We start from the raw sequence: 21,279 nt of genomic DNA on the forward strand, positions 1-21,279 counted from the left end.
TCAAGCTGTGACCTAACCAGTGTTTTATACAGTTCCAGCATAACCTCCCTGCTCTTATATTCTATGTCTCGGCTATTAAAGGAAAGTATCCCATATGCTTTTAACCACCTTTATCTACCTTCAGGGATCTGTGGACATGCACTCCAAGGTCCCTTTGCTCCTCTACACCTCTCAGTATCCTCCCATTTATTGTGTATTCCCTTGCCTTGTTTGCCCTCCCCAAATGCATTACCTCACACTTCTCTGGATTGAATTCCATTTGCCACTTTTCTGCCCACCTGACCAGTCCATTGATATCTTCCTGCAGTCTACAGCTTTCCTCCTATCAACAGATTATGGCTAACCTGTACCCCAAATCCATTTTCCCACCTTTGCTACATATTCTTTGATACCCTTACCTAACAAAAATCGATCAATCTCAGCCTTGAAAGCTCCAATTGTCCCAGCATTCACAGACATTTGGGGGCTCATTATCAACAAATAGGGAATATAGACAGACACACAGGTGTTAAGAGTTTGCAGACATTCGTAATGTACATTATACTAATATTTTACTAATGAGGAGAGTCAATTATAACACTTCAGTTCCCCTATTACTATAATGGGTGGCACTGGTTAATCACAATAATTACTGGCACAGATGGTCTGCAATTATTACAAAAGTCCCAAGGGTAGAAAATACCACTGTGCATCTAGCATGCCAAGAGTTAATGTTACAAATTTCCACATAATGTTAGATAACTGGACCATACCTCCTGATATTAGCATTACAGTGTGATGGTAGCTGCCCCAGATATTCTCACAGTACTGGTACTCATTGTTGCAGTGCAAGAATAGCTGTGCCACATTTCTTCATATTGGGACATATCAAACTCAATTTTACCACTTTGTTTTTTTCTCCCCCACTTGCTCCCATTCAAACCCATCCACAGGCGATTCTTGGTTTACCTCCTTTTAAAAACGCACAATAACCCAGCTCATTTTAACAGCAACTCAATCCCATCCCAAAGTCCAGCTAACGTCAGAGTTTGGCATATGTTGCTCTCCTGGCAAACCCTGTCCAGCATCTGCCGACCTCCAAACTACAGTAACAGGGCTGCAACTCATAATTAAAATCTAGAAAACCTTGAAATGTTAGCAATCTTTAATTATTAATACAGGAAGAAAGCAAATATAAAGCTATATAAAAAACTGTTAATGATATTAACATGATTGTACGACATTCCTCTGTGCACTATTTCAAGAAATGTTAACCTATTTATTTTAAACATGGATCATCATATGAATGCACCAAGCGTTCATTTGCTAATAGCATAAACAGTAATTTCAGCCAATACGGTGGTTAACTGTTTTCCTTGGCTGTTTTGCTCAGTTCCATTAATGTGAAGTCAGTGTCACACAGTGCCTAACAAGCACTAGATCATTCGATAGGCACCACTGGTGCTTGTTGCTGGTCTGTGAAACATGACTCTTTTACTTGACAGACCTGCCTTCAGTTTTCCACTGGAATTAAGAAAGAAAGATCAAATATTGGTACATTTCTAAAACTGGCTTGGAAAGGCAGACGAGGCACAGTTCCACTCTCCTGAGCGATGTCGAGAGATGGATTTGTCGGTAACAAATTACGTACAGAGCCAGTTACACCCAAACCCTACGTCATCCAGTGCCATCAACATCAGGGCTGGTTCGTTTATCTATTGGCCAACCTCGCCTGGATATGATGCCCTCTCCTGACATCGCTCAGGCAGATGATACCAAGTTAGGAGGAAGTGAGTTGTATAGATGGGAACAGGAAGTTACAAAGAGACTTAGAAAGATTAAGCAGGTGGGCAAAACCGTGGCAAATGAGGGCATCCACTTTGGATCCAAGAAAGACAAATTGGAATATTTTCTTAATGTCCAGATGGGATGCATCCTAGGTTACTGAGGGAAGTAAGGGTGGAAATTGCAGAAGCTCTGACCACAATCTTCCAATCATCTCTCGATATGGGAATGGTGCCGAGGACTGGAGGATTGCAAATTATGTTCAGAGCAAAATTAAAGCCCATTGGTTTAAAGGGACAGTGGCAGCATGGATACAAAATTGGCTAGGGGACAGAAAGCAGAGAGTAGTGGTGAATGGTTTTTCAGACTGGAGGGAAGTATACAGTGGCGTTCCCCAGGGGTCAGTATTAGGACCACTGCTCTTTTTGATATATATAAATGACCTGGACTTGGGTATACAGTGTATTATTTCGAAATTTGCAGATAACACGTAACTCGGAAATGTATTAAACAATGTGGAGAATAGTAACAGACTTCAGGACATAGACAGACTGATGAAATTCAACACAGAGAAGTGTTAAATGATGCATTTTGGTAGGAAGAATGAGAAGAGGCAATATAAACTAAATGATATAATTTTAAAGGGGGCGCAGGAAGAGAGGGACCTGAGGGTTCACATACACAAATCTTTAAAGGTGGCAGAACAAGTTGAGAAGGCTGTTAAAAAAGCATATGGGATCTTGGGCTTTATTAATAGAGGCATAGAGTACAAAAGCAAGGAAATTATGCTAAACCTTTATAAAACACTGGTTAGGCCTCAACTGGAGTATTGTGTCCAATTCTGGGCACCACACTTTAGGAAGGAAGTGAAGGCCTCAGAGGGTGCAGAAGAGATTTACTAGAATGGTGCCAAGGATGGGGGACTTCAATTATGTGGAGAGACTGGAGAAGCTGGAATTGTTCGCCTTGGAGCAGAGAAGGTTAAGGGGAGATTTGATGGAGGTGTTCAAAATCATGAACAGTTTTGATAAAGTAAATAAGGAGAAACCTTTTCCAGTGGCAGAAGGGTCAGTAACCAGAGGACACAGATTTAAGGTGATTGGCAAAAGAACCAGAGGCGACATGAGGAAACATTTTTTTTTACGCAGCAAGTTGTTTTGATCTGGAATGCACTGCCTGAAAGGGCGATGGAAGCAGATTCAATAATAACTTTCAAAAGGGAATTGGATAAATACTTTAAGGGAAAAAAATTACAGGGCTATGGGGAAAGAGCAGGGGAATGGAACTAATTGGATAGCTCTTTCACAGAGCTGGGACAGGCACAATGGGCCGAAAGGCCTCCTATGAATGGTGATAAACTAGGAACTGTGGAGGAACAAAGCGATTTAGGTGCCCATGTCCATAAATCACTAAAAAGCTAGTGGACAGGTACAAAAAGAAATCAAAAAGGCTAATGGAATGTTGGCCTTTATCTCAAGGGGGCTGGGATACAAAGGGGTAGAAGTTATGCTTCAATTGGAGGAGGCCATTCAGCCCCTAGAGCCTGTTCCACCATTCAATTAGATCATAGCTAATCTACAACTCAGCTCCATATCCCTTGATACCCTTACCCAACAAAAATCTATCGCTAATGTCTGGAGTACTGCATTCAGTTTTAGGCACCGTGCACCTCAGGAAGGATATATTGGCCTTGGAGGGAGTACCGTGCAGATTCACCACAATGATACCGGGGCTTAAAGAGTTAAATGATGAGGACAGGTTTCATAAATTTGGGTTGCATTCACTTGAGCTTAGAAGGTTGAGGGGTAAAATGATAAAGGGAATTGATAGGGTAGCTGCAGAAAAACTATTTCCTGTGGTGGAGGAATCCAGAACAATGCGCGGGCACAACTTTAAATTAGAGCTGGATCATTAAGGAGTGAAATCAGGAAGCACTTTTTCACACAAGTGGTAGTGGAAATTTGGAACTCTTTCCCCTAAAAGGCTGTGGATGCTGGGTTAATTGAAATTTTCAAGACTGAGATCGATAGATTTTTGTTGGGTAAGGGTAATCAAGGGATATGGACCAAAGGCAGGTGAATGGAGTTGTGATACACATCAGCCATGATCTAATTGAATGGCGGAACAGGCTCTAGGGACTGAATGGGCTCCTCCTGTTCCTATGTTCCCTGCTCTGAATCACAAAAGTGCTGACTGACATCTTGGCATCTCTCATGCAGCTGCTTCATTGGGATCCTGTTGCCACATCAGTACTGACTGGCCTTTAGAAAATACTTCTCAGCTGACAGCTCCAAAATCTCACTTGGACTCCCGCCTCCACTTTCAGTGCCAACTGTCTGTAACATAGGCATAACAAGGTGCGGCATGTTCACCCTTTCGTTTTTGGCATGGGTTATTGTTCCTTCCTCCTCTCTTTGTCTAAATCCCAGAAGTGCCAAGGTGTCCCAGTAGATTAGTTCTGCCAATCGCTCTCCTCAGAGAGACGAGCTGGAGAATTTGGCCAATTGGCTGGAATCCTTCCTAGATTCATCCATTTCATTCAGCCCCTCTCTTCACTTTCCCCTCCATAGTCAAAAGTATGGACAGGTTGCTTGGATTTCAACGACTGGAGTAGGTCAAACCCTTCACAGTCATCCCTGTTATCATGGCAGGAAGCAATAACGAGGTGTCGTAGTACCATTGAAGCTTCCTTGTGACCTTTCTGTTTGTGACCACTGTTAGCCCCTCACGAGAGTTACAACTGGTGGTTCTTTCACAATGTCTTGCCTCTGATCCTTCTTATAATTTTATTGGCATTGGAGGGTGAGGAATCTTACTTAAACAAGGAGGAGAAGGGTATCTGATCCACTCAAAATCTAATTATCGTAGATCTACTCATGGAGGCAGAGGGCATGGCTGAGGTACTAAATGAGTACTTTGTATCTGTCTTTACTTGGGAAGAAGATGCTGCCACAGTCTCAGTAAAGGAAGATATAGTTGAGATACTGGGTGGGCTAAAAATTGATAAAGATGAGGTTCTTGAAAGGCTGGCTGTAGATAAGTCACCTGGTCTGGATGGGATGCATCCTAGGTTGCTGAGGGAAGGGTGGAAATGCAGAGGTACTGGCCATAATCTTCCAAACATCCTTAGATAAGGGGGTGGTGCCAGAGGACTGGAGAACTGCAATGTTACACCCTTGTTCAAAAAAGGGTGTAAGGATAAACCCAGCAATTATAGGCCAGTCAGTTTAACCTCAGCGGTGGGGAAACTTTTAGAATTGATAATTGGGACAGAATTAACAGTTACTTGGACGAGGGTGGATTGATTAGGGAAAGCCAGCACGGATTTGTTAAAGGCAAATCGTGTTTAACTAACCTGATAAGAGTTTTTTGATGAGGTAACAGAGAAGGTAGACGAGGGCAATGCAGTTGATGTGGTGTATATGGACTTTCAAAAGGCGTTTGATAAAGTGGTGCACGGTAGGCTTATCATCAAGATTGCGACCCATGGAATAAAGGGGGCAGTAGCAACATGGATACAGAATTGGCTAAGGGCAGAGTAGTGGTGATCGGTTGTTTTTCGGACTGGAGAGAGATGTACAGTGGTGTTCCCCATGGGTCAGTGCTGGGACCACTGCTTTTCTTGATATGTATTAATGACTTGGACTTGGGTGTACAGAGAACAATTTCCAAATTTGCAGATGACACAAAACTTGGAAGGGTAGTAAACAGTGAGGAGGATAGTGACAGACTTCAAGAGGATATAGACAGGCTGGTGGAATGGGCAGACATGTGGCAGATGAAATTTAATGCAGAAAAATGCAAAGTGATATATTTCAGTAGGAAGAACGAGGCGAGGCAATATAAACTAGTGGGCACAATTCTAAAAGGGGTACAAGAACAAAGAGATCTGGGGGTAAATGTCTACAAATTGTTGAAGGTGGCAGGGCAGGTTGAGAAAGTGGTTAAAAAAGCATATGGGATCCTGGGCTTTATAAATAGAGGCACAGAGTACAAAAGTATGGAAGTCATGGTTCGGCCACAACTGGAGTAGTGTCCCATTCTGGGCAACGCACTTCAGGAAAGATTTGAAGGCTTTAGAAAGGGTGCAGAATGATTCCAAGGATGATGGACTTTAGTTACTGGAGAAGCTGGGGTTGTTCTCCTTGGAGCAGAGACAGTTGCAAGGAGATTTGATAGAAGTGTTCAAAATCATGAAGGGTCGAGACAGAGTAGGTAGAGAGAAACTGTTCCCATTGGCGGAAGGGTCAAGGACCAGAGGACTTAGATTTAAGGTGATTGGCAAAAGAACCAAAGGTGACATGAGGAAAAACTTATTTACACAGCAAGTGGTTAGGATCTGGAATGCACTGCCCGAGGGGGTGGTGGAGGCAGATTCAGTCGTGGCCTTCAAAAGGGAACTGGATAAGTACTTGAAGTGAAAAAATTGCAGGGCTATGGGGAAAGGGCGGGGGAGTGGGACTAGCTGGATTGCTCTTGCATAGAGCCGGCGGGGACTCGATGGGCCGAATGGCCTCCTTCCGTGCTGTAACCTTTCTATGAACGTGGTGCCAAGGTGCTGAACAGGTTCAGTGCTCGAATGTCCTAAAGCTTAAATGTTGGTGTCAGAGACAAGTGTGAAAGAAAGGCATAGTGGTCTTAATGGGGGACTTTAACCTTCACATAGACTGGGAAAAGCAGACTAGCAACTGTCAGAAAGGTAGTGAATTTCTTGAGTGTGTCCGGGATAGTTTTTTACTATGTATGTACTCAGTATGTCCTAGAGGCAACAAGGGGGCAAGCCTTACTAGATTTAGTAATGAGTAATGAACCAGATTTAGTTAACGGCTTAACTGTACGCGAACCTCTATCCAATAGCAATCATAACATGATCGAGTTCAATGTGGTGTTTGAAAGGGAAAAAAGTGAGTCAGCTGCTAAGATTCTAGACTTGGGTAAGGCCGACTTCAATGGGATGAGACAGAGACTGTCTACAGTAAACTGGGCAAATCTGTTAATGGGTAAAACGACTCATGATCAGTGGGAAATGTTTAAAGAAACATTTAACAAGATACAAAATCGGTTTATACCCCTGAGGGGCAAGAACTCTACTTGCCAAAAAAAACAGCCATGGACAACTAAAGAGATAAGGGACAGTATAAGACAAGGAAAGGGCATACAAAAAGGCAAAAAAATGGCACAGATCCTGGCGAATGGGAAAGATACAAAGATCAACAAAGGGTCACAAAACAGATAGTAAGAGCTACAAAAAGAGAGTATGAAAAGAAACTTGCAAGGGATATCAAAACCAATACGAAGAACTTTTATAGTTACATTAGGAAAAAGAGGATGGTCAGGAGCAGTGTTGGCCCCTTAAAAACTGAAAGTGGGGATATTATCACTGACAATGGGGAAATGGCGGACATGTTGAACGATTACTTTGCATCAGTATTTACAGTAGAAAAAGAGGATAGCATGCCGGAAATCCCAAGAAAACTAATACTGAATCGGGGACAGGGACTCGATAAAATTCATATAAGTAAAGCAACAGTAATGAAGAAAATAATAGCACTAAAGAGTGACAAATCCCCAGGACCAGATAGTTTCCATCCCAGGGTTTTAAAGGAAATAGGTGAGCACATTGCAGATGCCCTAACTATAATCTTTCAAAGTTCTCTAGATTGGAAAATTGCACATTTTAAGAAAGAAGCGAGAGGGAAACCAGGCAATTATAGACCAGTTAGCCTAACATCTGTTGTGGGGAAAATACTGGAGTCTATAATTAAGGATAGGGTGACTGAACACCTCGAGAATTTTCAGTTAATCAGAGAGAGCCAGCATGGATTTGTGAAAGGTAGGTCGTGCTTGACAAACCTGATTGAATTTTTTGAAGAGGTGACTAAAGTAGTGGACAGGGGAATGTCAATGGATGTTATTTATATGGACTTCCAGAAGACATTTGACAAGGTCCCACATAAGAGACTGTTAGCTAAGATCGAAGCCCATGGAATCGAGGGAAAAGTACGGACTTGGTTAGAAAGCTGGCTGAGCAAAAGGCGACAGAGAGTAGGGATAATGAGTAGGTACTCACATTGGCAGGATGTGACTAGTGGAGTCCCACAGGGATCTGTCTTGGGGCCTCAATTATTCACAATATTTGTTAACGACATAGATGAAGGCATACAAAGTCTCATATCTAAGTTTGCCGATGACACAAAGATTGGTGGCATTGTAAGCAGTGTAGATGAAAACTTAAAATTACAAAGCGATATTGATAGATTAGGTGAATGGGCAAAACTGTGGCAAATGGAATTCAATGTAGACAAATGTGAGGTCATCCACTTTGGATCAAAAAAGGATGGAACAGGGTACTTTCTAAATGGTAAAAAGTTAAAAACAGTGGATGTCCAAAGGGACTTAGGGGTTCAGGTACATAGATCATTGAAGTGTCATGAATAGGTGCAGAAAATAATCAATAAGGCTAATGGAATGCTGGCCTTTATATCTAGAGGACGAGAGTACAAGGGGGCAGAAGTTATGCTGCAGCTATACAAAACCCTGGTTAGGCCGCACCTGGAGTACTGAGAGCAGTTCTGGGCACTGCACCTTTGGAAGGACATATTGGCCTTGGAGGGAGTGCAGCGTAGGTTTACTAGAATGATACCCGGACTTCAAGGATTAAGTTATGAGGAGAGATTACACAAATTGGGGTTGTATTCTCTGAAGTTTTGAAGGTTAAGTGGTGATCTGATCGAAGTTTATAAGATATTAAGGGGAACAGATAGGGTGGATAGAGAGAAACTATTTCCGCTGGTTGGGGATTTTAGGAGTAGGGGGCACAGTCTAAAAATTAGAGCCAGACCTTTCAGGAGTGAGATTAGAAAACATTTCTACACACAAAGGGTGGTAGAAGTTTGGAACTCTCTTCCGCAAATGGCAATTGATACTAGCTCAATTGTTAAGTTTAAATCTGAGATAGATAGCTTTTTGGCAACCAAAGGTATTAAGGGATATGGGCCAAAGGCAGGTATATGGAATTAGATCACAGATCAGCCATGATCTTATCAAATGGCGGAGCAGGCACGAGGGACTGAATGGCCTACTCCTGTTCCTATGTTCTCCACAGTGCAGCCCTTTCTGCAATGCTCACAAAGCCCATCCCTTCAGCCTTTGTGTGTTTTCTTATGCTTTCCTCCTTATGGATTACTGCAATGGAAATTTAAGGCAGGCCTTCTTCCTTGCAGATTGCTACAATAGGAATCTAAAAAAAAGCTCATGCAAGCAACCCGCAATTTTGAGCAGGGCAGACAGCTCAATGGGGAAGACTTTGAACTGCTGATTGCTCGTTTCTCACCAGAAAAACGGGCAACTGTCAATTAAAAATCTGGTGGGGACGTCATGCACCCATTTGACTGTCTGAATCACGTTTCAGGCAGGCCTTTAACAGGTGGAAGACCTCAATGAACCAAAACTTCCACAGATAAATGTTAGCAAGACTAAAGCCATTCGGCTCCTGTAAACACCTACTTAAATTTGTCTAGCCTCAAACCTCCCTACTGCTAACCTGCGTTAAACCTAGAGGTGTGGAACCTTGGTATACTGCTCACCCGAGAGCAGTTTCGTCCACCTCAACCAATCTCTTACCAAAACCACTTTTCTTTTATCTCCCAACTCCACCCCTACCTCGCCCCCTCTGCTGCCAAAACCAAACACCACACTCTCATCACCTACAAGCTTAATTTCTCCAATCATCTCCTTGCCATTTCCACCTTCCATTAATTACAACTCATCTAAAGTGCCACATCCCATTATCTGACTCTTATTAAGGCCTGCACCCTCAACCTCACCAAACTCCATTCGCTTCCCATGCCTTAGAGAATTGCCCAAGATCCTCATCCTCACCACTTAATCCTTCCTTGGCCTCACCCATATATGACCTCCTCTAGCTGAATGTCTCTGTATGTACCCTCTCCTCTTCCAACACCAGTTTACCTATTGTTTACTGATCCCCCTTCGCCACTATGCTCCTGCCCTAATGAACTCAATCCCTCCACCTTGTCCCTCCTTCCCTGCTTTCAAAAGCTTCCGAAGGATTTTGCTCTTTGACTGTCATTTTGATCCATGCTCCAGCTTTTCCCCGCTGCTCATTGTCAATTCATTCCCACTGCCTTGTAAAGTCTTGGCGATGCCTCACAGTACACGGGGAGTATTATACAAATGTAAATAGTTGCTGTAATCCTGAATGACTTGACTCATAGGCCTGGTGAGTTTATCAGCAGAGTTCAGCTCACATTCATGTTACCTGCCCCCAGGTGTACTGGGCTGATTTTGCACACCTGTGGTCACCACAGCCACAGGTTATAATTAAATCTGCTACACAACCCTTCCATACCAATGCTTTAGATGTAGATCCCCTCATGTGCATGATCACCCTAGCAATGGCTCACTTTTTCCCATCCTGACAAACCATCTAGTGAAAAGGTACTGTCAACTTTACAACTAGTCAGACAACATTTCCAGCTTTTAGTACAGGGTAAGTCAATGTGTACCTGGACAGACATCACAGCTGCTCAGTATGGAAACAAACCCATTCCCGGGTCCTCTGTCCAAATGCAATTTGACTTTTACATTGGTCTTTGAACTCAGGAGTACTCTTAGTTCAGCATCTAGCCTGGGTGGAAAATGTAGCAGCGGACTTTCTCAGTCATCTATCTCTCATGGGTGGAAGATCCAGATCGAGATGGTTCAGGACATTTCCAGAAGCGGAGTTACCCTTAAATCGACCTATTCTCACCAGACAATTACCATTTCCCCCTGTTCTGTGCTCAGTTTGTACATGCTTCTGCTTAGCAATTCGATGACCTGTTATTCTTTTGGGCTCAGATTTCTTGATGTCGCTACCTTGCCTCATTTCATTTAATTCCCAGGCTTTTGCAGAGGATCTCATCAGAGGAAGACAAGTGATTCTGGTAACTACCCACTGCCATTGCCCTCACAAACCCTGGTTCTCAAAAACCTCAGTGTTGAACAGTGTTCTTTGTTACCTGACAATCTTGTTGCCTCTCACAAGGTCCACCTCCGTTAGCAATCAAGCCAAATTTCACCACCTAATCTCATGGGCCTCTAAGTGACGGCCTGGCTGTTGAGGGGATGATTCAATCTATGCCTTCCACCATCTGTGCTAAATATTTCTCTGATATCTCCTAAATCTTCCATCAACAGAGCCTATAACCTTCAATGGAAAAAGTTTATCCAGTGCTTTCTTTACATTCCACCATCTTCCACATTAGAATGTCTACAATCTCTATCTGACCTTGAGCAGAAAGCAGTCACCATCCATGCACACCTTGCATCTACTTCAGCCGCTCATGACAATCAAGGATTGGGTTTGACGGGGCAGCATCTTCCAACATACATCAGTTATGAAAGCAATTTGGAAATCAGATCTCATCAATCTCGCACTTGTCTCCAGTTGGGACCAACACTCTGTCCTAAATCAGCCCATGGTCCCCTTTTCTAAACTTCTTGCCATGCATGACCCTAAGTTTTTGTTCTGGAAGACAGCACGGTCAGTGGCTCCAGATTCGGCCTTCGTGTTGACCAACCCTATTTAATTTAAGCTGACCGAGCGAAATGCAGAACTCACACAGGTTTCCTGCTGCAGGTAGTTTTCACTTTTCATTGCGCTCACAAAATGATTGTTCCGTCCTTTTTCCATCTCCCTCATTCTTCTGCTTTTATGGGATGACCATCATAGGGTTATATCCATTATATCTAACAACCTACAGCTTCCCAATATTCTCAATAACTCTTTGTTTCCTTTGCTTCTGAAATCCTCAGCAGGGATCTCTAAATTCTTAGTTAAATATGTATTCCATCGCTGCCACCTAACCGGAAAGTGAGGGTCATGTCAAGGTCACTTTACCCGTTCAATGACATGGCTCATGGACACCCCTGAAACTGGTTTCTATTGACAACATATGCAACACAGAATCACAGCAAAGAAGGAGGCCATTCAGTCCATCGCATCTGTGCCAACTGGAATTATCTAATTAATCCCATTCCCTTTTCCCCACATCATTTTATATTCTTCTTGTTCAAATCAGTTCCCTTTTAAATGATGTTACAGTCTGTTTCAATAGCTGCTTGTGATAAAGCATTCCATATGCTAATAACTGTGAACAAAACTTTCTTCAATCTTCCCCCTTCATTCTTCTAGTGATGATCCTCAGTCTGTGTCCCCTTATTACCAATTCTACAACAAGTGGAAACAATTTTTCACTATTTACTATCTCAAAATCTTTTATAATTTTGAAAACCTTTATTAGACCTTTCTTGAACCATCTCTGTTGCAGTGAAAAGAGCCCAATTTTTCAAGTCTTTCTTCATAATAACGACCTTCTGGCATCATACTACTTCAATCTTCACCATATTCTTTTCATGGGTCTAACATCCTGCTTATAGGGTGCCCAGAACTGCAAGCAATACTCCAACTAGACATTTACTAAGTATTATGTCGTGTGGACTGTTCCTTTGGCTAAACTGTTCTGAAATTCAGTCCCAGAACCATCGAAAAGACCTCCCAACTCTTGCATAAGGACTACCACATTGGACTCCAGCATTGTGTGGAGTTTGATAGATTAAGAAAAGATTACCCATCTTGTTGGGTCTGCCAATGATTGCATCAATGTTGCACCATAATCCCTCCCATCCACCCCATCAGATTTGGTGACTAATTGATATAAAGTTCCTTCATACGCATGAACACAGGTATATTTATATTTGGTTCATCCATAGCAGTCTTTCCTTTATTAACTTAACTAAGTAAAAATGAGTTGGGTAGCGACACCCAATATTACTTGTCGTCATATAACCATGGGATCCCTAAAGATCACATTTCAACTTGTGGTTTCTTCAGAATGTGATCAATGGCTGGCTCAGCTCCAGCAATGGATGGAGAATGTAATCATTTAAAGAATAAGGAAAGCCATACTAGGTAGGTTAAATTCTTATCCTTTTTTCAAATCATCTCCATGGCCTCGCCCCTCCCTATCTCGAAAACCTCCTCCAGCCCTGCAACCCTCCAAGATCTCCGCGCTCCTCCAATTCTGGACTCTGGCGCATCCCCGATTTTCATCGGTCCACCATTGGTGGCCGTGCCTTCAGCTGACTAAGCTCTGGAATTCATCCCTAAACCTCTCTGCCTCTCTCTCCTCATTTAAGACGGTCCTTGAAACCTACCTCTTTGACCAAGCTTTTGGTAACCTGTTCTTATGTGGCTCTGTGTCACATTTTGTTTGATAATATTCCTGTGCAAAACCTCGGGACATCTTACTACAGAGAGTGGGGGGAGGGGGGAAAGGGGAGGGGGGGAAAGAGGCGTGGGGAGGGGGGGAAAGAGGCGTGGGGAGGGGAGGGGGGGGAAAAAGGCTCGGGGAGGGGGGCGGGAGAGACACCGAGCCAAGTCCACCAGCTGCAGCAGAGCCAGACACACGGCGCTGCGAACAGCCGCCATTTCCACAGCCCGAGTGTGGGGACGGACTCGCGCTCTCCGCTCTCCCGCCGATCAGCCCGGGTGCGCGGACACGGTCCAGGTACCGGGGCTACTGCGCAGCTCCGCGAGAGGCAGGGCGCTCGCCTTGTGCTCACAATCCGGCGGGGCCCAACCTGGGGGGGAGGGGAGAGGGGGGGGAGTGGGGGGAGAGGGGGCGGGGCCCAACCTGGGGGGGAGGGGAGAGGGGGCGGGGCCGGGGCCCAACCTGGGGGGAGGGGGAGAGGGGGCGGGGCCCAACCTGGGGGGAGGGGAGAGGGGGGGGAGTGGGGGGAGAGGGGGCGGGGCCCAACCTAGGGGAGAGGGGGCGGGGCCGTGGCCCAACCTGGGGGAGGGGGAGAGGGGGCGGGGCCCAACCTGGGGGGGAGGGGGAGGGGGGGAGAGGGGGCGGGGCCCAACCTGAGGGGAGAGGGGGCGGGGCCCAACCTGGGGGGAGGGGTGGGGGGAGAGGGGGCAGGGCCCAACCTGAAGGGAGGGGGAGAGGGGGCAGGGCCCAACTTGAGGGGAGGGGGAGAGGGGGCGGGGCCGGGGCCCAACCTGGGGATGGGGGGAGAGGGGGCGGGGCCGGGGCCCAACCTGGGGATGGGGGGAGAGGGGGCGGGGCCCAACCTGGGGGTGGGGGAGAGGGGGCGGGGTCCAACCTGGTGGGGGAGAGGGGGAAGTGGGGGAAGGGGAAGAGGGGGAGAGAGGGGACCACCTGGGCGGGGGCGGCTGCAGGGACTGCGGTGGTGGGAATTGCCAGAGCAGGGCCATCTCTGGAGTGCAACATAATGTTCGGAGCGGTTGCCTGTGCTGAGCCAGTTTATCTCTACACCTGGCTCAGCTAGAGGGGAGAAAATCAGCCTGGCTTCTCACATCTGATCACTATCCTACTGGAAACTGTGTGCACAACAGCCGAGAACAGGATGGGCTATGCAGTGATACCTCTCACGGTTGAATAGTTTGCCAACATACATGAATAGTCTCTTGGGTAAGGTACTGGGCACCAAGGAACAGTACCCTGGCAGAGGTTGGCGTTTTCAGGGAAGAAGAGGAGAAAGCTGGAAATAAATACAAAATTTAAGATGTCTCGGTCTGATTATTACCCGCATCCACATACACAATTCCGTCCTCTTCATAAGAAACTGGGACATTGGTCACAACAGTACCTAAACACATAATACTGCAGCCCACTTTGTCAGACAGTTGCTTAGACTTCTCCTTTTTATCCCAGACAAGCAGGGTCATTATCTGTAATATCATAAGGTGACTTTGCAAATCCTCTTGGTCAGACCCTATCTGGAGTACTGTGTTCAGTTTTTAGACTCCACACCTCAGGAAGGAGATATTGGAGGGGGTACAGCGCAGATTCCCTAGAATTACACCAGGGTTTAAAGAGTTAAATTATGAGGCCAGGTTGCAAAAACTTGGCTTGTATTACCCTGAGTTTAAACGGTTGATGAGTGATCTAATCAAAGTGTTTAAAATGAAAACGGGATTTGATAGGGTAGATAGAGAGAAATTATTTTCTCTGGTGGCGGAGTCCAGAACAAGGGGGCATAATCTTAAAATTAGAGCCAGGCTGTTCAGGAGTGAAATCAAAAAGCATGTTTTCACATAAAGGGTAGTGGAAATCTGGAACTCTCTCCCCCAAAAGACTGTAGCTGCTGGGTCAAATTTTTAAGACAGGGATCGATAGATTTTTGTTGGGTAAGTATATCAAGGGATATAAAGTCCAAATCAGCCATGATCTAACTGAGTAGCGGAACTGGCTTGAGGGGCTGAATGGCCTACTCCTGTTGCCATCTTCCTATGTTCCGAGGTACAATGCAACACACATTTGGAGGTGGTTTTACGAGTGCTGTGGAGATCATTAGGAATTGAGTGCTCTATATTTCTAAATAATTTAATAAAAATGTACCAGATAAAGCTCCAGGACAAGGGCAAAGATACAGGGTATACTAAATGTAGCAATTTAGAGCTGTAATGGTGCCTATGATTGGCCTGAGGGAACAGTCGTGTGTCTACTAACGCTACAGAAAACAGTGCAGCTGGGACCTGGAGTCTGAATGTGTTACGTATAGTGAAAATAGCAATCAGAGCCTGGTAAAGTAACAGAGATAGTGTAGCTGCCAGCTGGAACCCAGTAATGTAAACTGGGAAACCACAGTACTGTAGAGAGATGGTGAGAATTACAAGCAGTGTGTGGGTGTATACATAGATTGTTAAATAACCGAGGTATAGTAATATGGTGAAATTGGAGGTGCATTTTTGTACATGAATGGTAATTATAGTAACTGGGACATAGTAGTCGAGGAATGGTTAGAATAACCGGAGTGTAGCTAATTCATTAACAGATCATACCGCAGCAAAGATTACATAGGACAATCGCCGGCTTCGTTGCATCAGATTATGGAAAGGGAGGGGAATTGAAGCTGTAGCTCATGATGAAATACAGTAATGGAATCATCTTTCATTTCATTACTGGGGCCCACACTGGACATTGCTATAGCTTTGGAACTCCAGTTTGGAAGGAAGATACTTTACACAAGTGATCTAAGGCAATGCTCATCAGAAAAGGAACAGTAACCAAAAAGATAGAGAATATTGGCTGGAAAATGTTATATGGCTCTTTCAGACCAGTGAAGATGCCCCAATCTAAAGAAACTATTTCTACTAGTTCCACGGTTCTCTCCACAGCATGTATCAAGCCCTGAGAGGGCACGGCAGGGTCACTGACCTCTACCACACTGCTTTTAAAGTGGGCACTAGGAGTTACATAAAGAGCATGGTATGGGTTCCCCAGCTGGTTAAGCCGTATATATCTGAACCACACACATCAGGAAGGCCCCAGGTTCAGTCCCTGGTGTGCTTAGCTAGCTGAACCCAACCAGAGCAACAGTTGGGATCCTACTATTGCCCTCGGCCCCACTGAATTAGAAGGCAGAAAAAAAAAGACAGGGTTCCTCCCCCTAAATGCTCTCCAGTGGCTGCCCAGACAATCTGGGGTAATTAGCTGATGATAACTCACATTCATTTAGTGCTTGTTACATAGAAAGATGTAAGAATTGAGAAGATGTCCAGCTTTTGTAGGACAGTTAGGAGATGTATGACAGAAAGCTTGGTTGAAGAGATGGACTTTAAGAAAGCTTTTAGAGGCAAGGAAGAAGGTAGTGAGGTGGACAGGTTTAGGGAGTTCCAGAGATTAGGGCCAAGAAGCTAGAGAGTCTACTACCAATCAGAGTGTTTGGAGTGGTGTGGGGGGAGAAACACAGGGGCCAGAGTCAGGATATAAGGGAACACAAGGCTGGAGAAAGTTGCAGAGGTAGAGTGGGGCGAGGCCAATGCAAGGATTTGTAAATTATATTATGGGACACAAATCTAGTGTGATCAGTGAGGAAAGGAGTATTGGTCGAGCGGGTCTTAGTGTGGGACAGGACATAGGCAACAGAGTTTTGATAATTTGGAGTTTGTGGAAGGTACAGGTCAAGAGGCCAGTAAGGAGGACATTGGAGAACTTGAGTCTAGAGGTGCTCATGGTGGTTGAAGTTCAGTTCAGGATCAAATAGAATGCCAAAGCCATCTTCATTTGGAGGCATTTCTGACTCACCCATATCTTAATATCAGACAGAGTCTCATGATTGAATAGCCCTAACATTCACTATCCAAGCTCAAGTGTGAAGAATGAACACTGCAGCAAGGTGAGTAAATGAAGGAGCGGGCACAAAATTAGGGGAAACAAAGAACTCCACACTTGGTAAGGTTCCACAGGATTTTGCACCAGATGCCTGGCATTCAGCAGACTGATCCATTACCACTACAGAAGTGGAAGAAAAACAGCAACACTGGAGGTGGACATTGCTGGCAAGGCTGGTATTTATTGCCCATCCCTAGCTGCCCTGAGAAGGTGGTAGTGGGCCTTCTTCTTGATAGTGATCGTTTTTACAGTTGAGCAGTTTGCTAGGGCACTTCAGAGGGGATTAGAAGTCTATCACATAATATTGGACTGGAGTCAGGGGTGGGAGGGGGGTGGTAATTGGGTAGGGATGGCACGTTCCCTTTTCCTGAAGAACGTTAGTGAACCAGTGGGCCTTTTATGACAGTCTGTCAGTTTTCATGGTCATTTTTATTTCTGGTGCTAGCCACAAATGACCAGATTTATTGAATTAAATTTCAGGATTTGCCAGTTGAACCCCACTTCCCTCCCCTATTAAAATAATTCCTGGAATATCAGATGCACAGGAAGGTCACAGATGATAACTCAAGCCTTGATATTCAGATGAGGGCCACACCACCTTCAGCTTCATGCTGACAGTTTATGAAATTCTCTCAACCATTTACTTAGATTACTAACAAAAAACTGGCTGGATATCCATTTTCCGAGTCCTGCCTATGAAAGGCCAACGCTCAGAAAGGGCACCTTTTAAAGCTGCGCATTTCCATAATTTGGTCGGGGGGGGGGGGGTGGGGGGCATTAACCATGGAGAAAAACGAACATTCTCTTGGGGTTTTTTAAAAAAAGGAGTTTTGCCCCCATAATCCATTGGGCCATCCAATGTATATATTGTCATCATAAGACTATGTATCTGCACAGGCGTTTGGAGGTTCAAATAGCTTAGGACAGGAACATATAAAGAATTACGTACTGAAGTGCAACATATTTCCAGCATATGCAATTCTAAATATAACAGCAGCATTCAAAAAAATCATATTGTGTATAAACTTGCATAATGTGAAGGAAAAGGTAATAATCCAGAGGCAGTGCCCTGCTGAGGCAGGCTCAGGCTGACAATAAAATGTACTGCTTCAGATTTACACCAAAACTGCACAACACACAACCTGTCCGCTTCAAGAATCACAAACACACACACACACACAGGGACGCACACACACAGAGAGGGACACACGGACACACACAGGGACACACGGACACACACAGGGACACACACACACAGAGAGGGACACACGGACACACAGAGGGACACACGGACACACACAGGGACACACACACACAGAGAGGGACACACGGACACACACAGGGACACACACACACAGAGAGGGACACACGGACACACACAGGGACACACACACACAGAGAGGGACACACGGACACACAGAGGGACACACGGACACACACAGGGACACACACACACACAGAGAGGGACACACGGACACACACAGGGACACACGGACACACACAGGGACACACACACACAGAGAGGGACACACGGACACACAGAGGGACACACGGACACACACAGGGACACGCACACACAGGGACACACACACACAGAGAGGGACACACGGACACACACAGGGACACACGGACACACACACAGGGACACACACACACAGAGAGGGACACACGGACACACACAGGGACACACGGACAAACACACAGGGACACACACACACACAGAGGGACACACGGACACACACAGGGACACACGGACACACACACAGGGACACACACGCACACAAGTGATGTCTCCAAATACCGAGTTGCCTTTAGTGCGAAGAAACCCAATCTCTGGAGATTTGTGACATTGTATCAAACGGAGAGACTGGGATGCGGTATTAACCGTGTAATATGGGAAATGAGACAGCACGTTTACAGATACCTGGTGACATGACCTTACAGGGTCGCAGAGTGGGACTTTGAGCCAGCGGTGTTACAATAGACCCTGCCTCAGTTACCCACTGCGCTGCAGCACTAACTCATTGGGCGAGGAGCTTTGAGAGCCTCCGAGGTGATACGGGCGCTATATATAAATGCAGGTATTGCTGTCACTGCAACAGTAAGGTGGCCCCTCGGTGTCCCTGGACACAAACCAGGGGCAGAGAACCCTTCAACACTGGGCCGGCGGAAGTGAGCTGTGGGGGGGTCAGAAACAGCCCCATGTCTTCAGGTCCACACGGAGAGGAGAGAGATATGCCTGGGAGGGGCATCCGAGCTGTGTGGTGAAAAGCTCCTTGAAAATGACAGATGCCTGGAGCGGGACATCTCACTACCATCACATTTACTTACTGAGAACCTCACTGCACAATCCACACACAAATACAGGTGCAGAAAATGACCAGACCCACCGTACATAGAGCACAGGCAGAAGGGTCTCAACCAGCACTGGTCATTAAACATTGAGTCGAGTTCCCCAATCTGCTTTTCTTTAAGAACTATCTTTAAGTGCTTCTGTAGAATGAGAACTAGTGCGTTAACACAGAAAATGCTGCAATGACACTAGATGCGTCAGCACATGAAAAGACAGGTTAATGTTTGAGGAACAGACCCATCCTCACAACTTGGCAAGGACACGTGTTATCTGCACCAATTTCACCAACTATTTCCAGCGATCACTTTATCCTTTCTTTATCTCGATCACAGTGTAACTCCTCACCCGGCCCGTCCCTCCAACACCTCACCCGCCCCGTCCTCCAACACCTCACCCGCCCCGTCCCTCCAACTCCTCACCCGGCCCCGTCCCTCCAACACCTCACCCGGCCCCGTCCCTCCAACACCTCACCCGGCCCGTCCCTCCAACACCTCACCCGGGCCCCGTCCCTCCAACTCCTCACCGGCCCCGTCCCTCCAACACCTCACCCGGCCCCGTCCCTCCAACACCTCACCCGGCCCGTCCCTCCAACACCTCACCCGGCCCCGTCCCTCCAACACCTCACCCGGCCCGTCCCTCCAACTCCTCACCCGGGCCCCGTCCCTCCAACTCCTCACACCGCCCTGTCCCCGTGTAACTCCCCACACCGCCCTGTCCTCGTGTAATTCCTCACCCCGCCCTGTCCCCGTGTAATTCCCCACCCCGCCCTGTCCCCGTGTAATTCCCCACCCCGCCCTGTCCCCGTGTAATTCCTCACCCCGCCCTGTCCCCGTGTAATTCCCCACCCCGCCCTGTCCCCGTGTAATTCCTCACCCCGCCCTGTCCCCGTGTAATTCCCCACCCCGCCCTGTCCCCGTGTAACAACTCACACCGCCCTGTCCCCGTGTAACAACTCACACCGCCCTGTCCCCGTGTAATTCCCACACCGCCCTGTCCCCGTGTAACTCCCCACCCGCCCTGTCCCCGTGTAACTCCCCACCCCGCCCTGTCCTCGTGTAATTCCCCACCCCGCCCTGTCCTCGTGTAATTCCTCACCCCGCCCTGTCCCCGTGTAATTCCCCACCCCGCCCTGTCCCCGTGTAATTCCTCACCCCGCCCTGTCCCCGTGTAATTCCCCCACCCCGCCCTGTCCCCGTGTAACAACTCACACCGCCCTGTCCCCGTGTAACAACTCACAACCGCCCTGTCCCCGTGTAATTCCCCACACCGCCCTGTCCCCGTGTAACTCCCCACCCCGCCCTGTCCCCGTGTAACTCCCCACCCCGCCCTGTCCTCGTGTAATCCCACCCCGCCCTGTCCTCGTGTAATTCCCCACACCGCCCTGTCCCCGTGTAATTCCCCACCCCGCCCTGTCCCCGTGTAACTCCTCACCCCGCCCTGTCCCCGTGTAATTCCTCACCCCGCCCTGTCCCCGTGTAATTCCCCACCCCGCCCTGTCCCCGTGTAACAACTCACACCGCCCTGTCCCCGTGTAACAACTCACACCGCCCTGTCCCGTGTAATTCCCCACACCGCCCTGTCCCCGTGTAATTCCCCACACCGCCCTGTCCCCGTGTAACTCCCAACACCGCCCTGTCCCCGTGTAATTCCCCACACCGCCCTGTCCCCGTGTAACTCCCCACACCGCCCTGTCCCCGTGTAATTCCCCACCCCGCCCTGTCCCCGTGTAACTCCCCACACCGCCCTGTCCCCGTGTAATTCCCCACACCGCCCTGTCCCCGTGTAACTCCCCACACCGCCCTGTCCCCGTGTAATTCCTCACCCCGCCCTGTCCCCGTGTAATTCCCACCCCGCCCTGTCCCCGTGTAACAACTCACACCGCCCCTGTCCCCGTGTAATTCCTCACCCCGCCCTGTCCCTATATTATTTCCTCAGACTCTAACACCGTGCCCTTGA

At 46.9% G+C, this 21,279-nt stretch overlaps 1 protein-coding gene across 2 annotated transcripts in view; it reads right to left on the minus strand.

Annotated features, from left to right (window-relative positions):
* The window catches only part of cacna2d2a (calcium channel, voltage-dependent, alpha 2/delta subunit 2a), a 1,119,650-nt gene that overhangs the window by 1,098,013 nt on the left and 358 nt on the right, over positions 1–21,279 (minus strand). The gene's annotated exons all lie outside the window — the stretch shown is intronic.

The sequence above is a fragment of the Heptranchias perlo genome, chromosome 17, assembly GCF_035084215.1.
Source record: "Heptranchias perlo isolate sHepPer1 chromosome 17, sHepPer1.hap1, whole genome shotgun sequence".
Lineage (NCBI taxonomy): Eukaryota > Metazoa > Chordata > Chondrichthyes > Hexanchiformes > Hexanchidae > Heptranchias > Heptranchias perlo.